Here is a 6,063-nt window from a genome sequence, read left to right on the forward strand (position 1 = left end):
TGGGAAATTTGAGGAAAAGCAAAGGCAGGTCTCCAATGAAACTAACTGTTACCTTCTGAGTGTGCCCTTCTTCATTTTTATCTCAGCACAAGGAAAACACATAAGACTTGTTAGCTGAAATTCACACTTGCCTTCAAGCCTTAAAAGGTGTACAACAACATTGCATTTGTAGAGGTGCTTATGTGTATTCTTAAGCATATCAGACTTGATTTATTTTTTCCCACTACTGGGAATCCAAACCCATTGAGAAGCTGTGCTTAGTATTAATTTGCTGTCACATAGGCAGTTCTTGCTGGCCACATCTTGTCCTTTACAGTTGGTTCTGGTAAATATTTTCATTGCTGCAAGACTTCTATTCTTTAAGAGACACGAGAAGGGAATAGTACTTTGATGTTCTCAAAATTCCCAAATGCTTTACATCTGAAAACGTACAAGAACATGTTGTGGATGCATGAATTATGATCTTTGGGAAACATCATGATTATCTCACCTAAAAACATTAATTTGAAGACTTCTGTTCAACAGCAATGCAGAAATAATTCTTTAGCAAGCAGCACAGAAAGACTTTTTTCAGAAACTGCCAACAGCAGACAGAAATTAGGGGTAGAAGAGTCCAGGAAAAGTGCCAGTCAGTAGACACTTATCTACTTAACCTTTGCTCCCACAATTGTAAAAGAGACTGAACACAAGTGATATGGTAACAAAGCTATAAAAGCATTTAAAAATAAATTAATAACTGACAACAGTCATGGTTCATCTTGTCAAGAGAGTGGGACCTTCCCACTGATTGGTTGTCATTCACAGGAAGAATGTAACAGACAAGAACAGAGGATTTATATGGTGCTGCCTGTCAGTTTGACTGTTCATACAAGTTTGCAGGAAATAGAAGCAAACAAAAAAAACCACCTCAGACCCAACCTTTAAAATGTTTCTCCATGGAAGCATACTCTTTCACAGACATTACTGCCCTCCTCTTCCTTGTTCTGCAACTGGATTTTCAGTTCAAGCTCTGCAGATACAGATGTACAAGTATTGCATACTAAAGCCATCCACAGGGGCAGGGTTATCCCAGAATTTAGGATTTGGATCAATACTATGGTTTCTGAAGGACCCACACTGAATCCAATCTGAATCAAGTATTTGGTTGCAAACAGTGTCTTGAGGAGAGACATGAAAGTCCAAAAAATACAGAGCTAAAAAAAGCTCAACAGGCAGAAAAGTTATTACCAGTAAAATAAGCTACAAATTGAAGTAATTGTTATTAATATAAAAGAAAATATTTGCATGAGTTACGTGATAGAAGATTATTGGTAAACTGACAAATACACCTTTGCTTACAAATGCTGCCGTCCACCCTAAAGGCAAATGGTAGAAGTTCTCTCCTTAAAAGCCAATTTCAGATTTGTTGCAAGCTTTGTTTTCTAAAAGAAAGTTCACAGATGTACTTTGTTAATAACTTCATTAAAGCACACCTGAGCAGAATAATTAACAGACTCTCTGGTCTCCCTCAGCTAGATTAGTAATCATCTGTGATAAAAGATCAGCTCACATCAAAGAGATAACAGACTTTTCCCTCAAGAGAATATCATTAACGCCCAGCAACTGATGATGAGGTACACATTGGGCAGAATTATGTCCTTGAAATGTGTAAATGCACATCTGCTGTGGAAATTTTTTTTGCTATTGTTAAATAATGCTGAATATTCAGTAAAATGCAAACAAGATATTGTTGTAATTTGCCTATTTTCTTCAAATAGACAAGAGAAAAATTGCAAGCAAACAATAACTTGTGTCCACTACAAACTAGTTCCATCATCCCAGTTGCCTCCATAGCTTGATTTCTATCCACATGGAAAAACAGAAAAGAAAATTAAAAATGACCTAGTTAGTCATAATTTACATGCCTACAGAAAAGATAAAATAGAAAACTAAACGAAAAAAAAATTGAAGTGAATTTGACAGCTGTCGATAGTCTACAATCTGGTTCTCTACAAACTTCAGTAAAAAAGAAAATGATATAGTACTGCAAAAAAAATATGATATAAAGTAATCTGGCACTAAACAGGTCACATTATATTTGGAGTATAAATGTTTTCCTCTGAAGAAGCCTGAGTCTACCTCATAATGGGAAATGTATTTTACTCTTTGCTGTGGTTTAACTCAGCAGGCAGCTCGGCACCACACAGCTCACTGACCCCCTCAGTGGGATGGGGGAAGAGAATCAAAATAATGCAAAACTTGTGGGCTGAGATAAAGACAATTTACTAGGATAGAAATGGAAGGAAAATAATAATAATAAAAGTAATAATGATAAAAGAAATTACAAAGCAAGTGATGAACAATGCAACTGCTCACCAGCTGCTGACTGATGCCCAGCCAGTCCCTGAGCAGCAGCACCCCTCAGCCAACTCCCCAGCTGTGACTGCTGATCATGGCACCACCTGGTGTGGGACATCCCTTTGGGGATGCACCTAATGCACTGAACATTTTGCTGTGTAGACTGGGTGACTTTTGGAACCAGTTCAGTAATAGCCATTCTGTAGCCATCCCGTCCAAGACCTAGGAAGGTTTGCTCTCAGACACAAGATGTGTTGTCATCTCACTCGAAGCACTCCACTACTGATATACAGAACTGAATTTCTAGGACCTTACCTTCATACCATCTGCCTAGATTGCACTAGTAAGTTATTGAAATAAATATGCTCTTGCTTATTGCCTCCTTTTTCTTCTATAGCTGAGATCACAGCTCACTCTGTCTCTTATGTAGACTATTCTTCTTCTTTAATGCCTGCAGGCAGCTCAGTCCCATACGGTCACCTCCTCACTTCACCACAGTGGGATAGGCAAGAGAATTGGAAATGTAAAAGTGCTTGACCTAGTGGGTTGAGATAAAGACAGTATATCAGGTAAAGAAAAAGCTGTACACACAAGCAAAACAAAACAAGGAATTCATTCACTACTTCCCATTGGCAGGCAAGTGTTCAGCTGTTTCCAGGACAGCAGGGCAAAAGTGTGTGAGGGTTCCTTGGGAAGACAAACGTCATCACCCCAGTGTAACCCCTTCCTCCTCCTTTCCCCCAGCTGCTACCACTGAGCATGGTGCCACACGGTGTGGGACATCCCTTTTGGCAGCCTGGGCCAGCTGTCCTGGCCATGTCCTCTCCCAGCTCCTGGGGCACCCCCAGCCTCCTCGCTGGCCGGGCAGCACCAGGGGCAGGAAGGGCCTTGTTTCTGTTCAAGCGCTGCTCTGCACCAACTGAAACATCCCTCTGGTATCAGCATTGTTCTCATTGTCAGTCTAAAACACAGCACCATACCAACTACTAGGAAGAATATTAACTCTATCCCAGATGAAGCCAGGACACCCTTGAACATCCCTACTGTTAGGAATCCCTTGGGAGGAGAAGCCAGTGGTTGGTTGTTGGAGAACTACTACAAACAGATGACCTTAAAGCAATAAAAGAGATTTATCTTCTCCAAATAATAAGAAAAATCTAAACTTTGGGAAGGTAACCTTGAGAACACAGAGTAATTCAGTCATATTTGCACAACAGCAGCTGCACTCCGTTTTTGCATTGGCATTCAAAGACCTATTTGCATTTATTTCAAATGAATCAGGTAAATGACATCCTTGCATGCATCACGTTTATTTTTCAAACCTGTTCACGTAACTTTAGCTTTTTATCATTACCCTTTTCTGAGCATGGCGAAAGTGCTAATGAACAGTGATGTCCACACAACACATACACTCCTTGCTACTGCAGCCGTGGCAAAAGTTCTATGGGGGGTTCATCCCATATATTTGCACAAAGCCCCAGAAGACCCTGGGCAGGGGAAACAATCTCATCAGCCTCTGTGCTGCCCCTACTGCTGCCAGCCCCTGGAAAACCTCTGCCAGGCTCCTCCGCCTCCTCTTAAGGGGCTAAGCTGAAGGATGCACAGTGCCTGGCCCCACAGGCAGGTCGTGCTGCTGAGAGCCTGGTACCATCCTGCCCACTACTTCTTCAGTGAGAACCAAATTCTGCTCAGTACTGAGGTTTTTAGAGAAGGAGAAAGATGCTGAGCCTTCTGAAATGACTGTGGAATTACAGAGCTAATAGATCTAGGTTGAGGATATAACATATATTTTAAATTGGTGAATAAAAATGAGAGAATGGAGTAATTTGAGAAGGAAGATAATTTCCTTTTTCAACTTTATTCAAGGAACTGCAGCATGAATCATTGATGGTGCTAAAGAAGCAAGAAAGCCAGCGTTTTATCCTGTTATTCCTATAGCAATACAAAGGACATGCCACTGTCACAAGATATGATGGCACCACTAAAATAGCACAGTAAGTGCTGTTATAAAAACCTTGAGCAAATGCAAAGCCACATTACTCCCTCAGAGAATGGCTCCTTTATGTAGGTTCCCATGCTTCAGGAGAGTTTTAAATGTTTCAGACAAATCTACTTTCAACTCATTCTCTGTAAGTATTCCTGACATGCTCTTGTATTAGCAGTGATGGGCTCTCATTTGAAAACTTCCAGCCCACCTTCTTTACTTATTGAATGTTGTTCTGAAATCACAATGATCCTAAATATTTTATTTCATATCTGCTTCTATTGCAACAGACTAATGTTGCAGGGCAGATGACCCAACAGTAGAACTGGGCAGGAAGAGAAGGTGGGCAAAAAAAATAGGAATTGCCTTTAGCTGCACAGCAGCTAAATAAAAGTAGAGGAATGAAAGAAGTGGCAGCTAGTATTGTGTACTCAGATGGTTTTCCCCCTTCCTTGCCAGTCCACCACCACTTTACAATGCAGTCAAGAAGAAACATTAGCCAAGAAATCATGACTGTATTGATAAGGCTGGGTACTTTGGTACAGTTCCACCTTATAAGTCAGAAGGAACAGTTTTTTTTTTTTTTCCACTGACAATATGGGGCCACCAGCTCATGTTCTAAAAGCAAGTCATCTCTTGTTAAACCCAAATATTAAGCTTCCCATATTGCAGATGGACCAAATGTGGTTGTCTGGTTTAAGTATGCCTAGCTTTCAACCCCCCAAAAAAATATTAAAAAAAAAAATCCACCTTATGCAGAAGTCTAACAATTAAATATTGTATGCACACTGTCTTTAATAAGGCAGAAACAAGAACAAGTGCCCATCTGTTAATTAAGCTTTTTGTATCTCTCCTTCTGAAGCATCTAAGAATGTCAAATAAGCCATTATTAATTATCACACACTTCTAGTCATCTTTTGAATTTATCATTTTATCATCCTATTGAAGGATTCATCACTGATGTTAAGCATACTTCTTAAACCAGCTTTACTACAATGTCTGTCCTTTTGGACTTCACCTGTGCCTGCTAAAGGAGATTATCAGGTTAATTAAAGCTACAATATGCTTTAACTCTGAAAACAAAAAACCCTCCAGTAAATGTGTGTTCAGCTGAAAATAAACATACATGAAAGTGGACACTTTTAGGACATTCCACTACCCTTTTAAATTAAGGGGATAAAAGGCTATTAAAATATCATATCTGACCCCGTTTTTTGGCAAACCAATAAAGAGAGCCAATACACTATACATACAGCAACTTCTTCCTTTTCCTTTGTTTTCATCTCAAATATTCTCTTCTGATCCCCGCTGTAGCATGCTAAAGCAACACAAGTTTCTATTTTTAGATAGCAAGTAATAGGGAAAAAAATCATTATTCTTGGAGGGCACAAATTCATGGGGTGGAGAAAGGGAAGCAAGTTGTCACTAGGCACCATTCTTTTGATAAAAATGTCAATTAATTTAGAATTGAATGGATTCTTAAATGATCAAAGAAATAGCAGAGTCTAAGTCATTGTAATCTTTTAAATTATTTTACAATTTAAAAAGATTTTTTTTTTAAACAAACACAGGAAGTTTCTAAGACAAGAATCTGGACTTTTTAGTATACAGGTCCTTAAAAAAAATCCTAGCTTTAATCATGAAAATATTTATAATAGTGAACATACAACTGGAAAATGTGATCACCAAATATACAATGATATGTACAGTAAATTGTGTAGAAATAATCTGAATTACTAGTG

The 6,063-nt window shown here is 39.0% G+C and overlaps 1 long non-coding RNA gene across 1 annotated transcript; it reads right to left on the reverse strand.

The window, feature by feature from the left end:
- Positions 1–257: 257 nt before the first annotated feature.
- LOC137853029 (uncharacterized) lies at positions 258–1,586 on the reverse strand. Its single transcript, XR_011094172.1, has 2 exons — positions 919–1,586; positions 258–420 (listed from the first exon to the last, which is right to left on the reverse strand). It is a non-coding gene; the product is annotated as an uncharacterized lncRNA (long non-coding RNA).
- Between the last annotated feature and the right edge of the window lie 4,477 nt (positions 1,587–6,063).

The sequence above is a fragment of the Anas acuta genome, chromosome 3, assembly GCF_963932015.1.
Source record: "Anas acuta chromosome 3, bAnaAcu1.1, whole genome shotgun sequence".
Classification (NCBI taxonomy): Eukaryota; Metazoa; Chordata; class Aves; order Anseriformes; family Anatidae; genus Anas; species Anas acuta.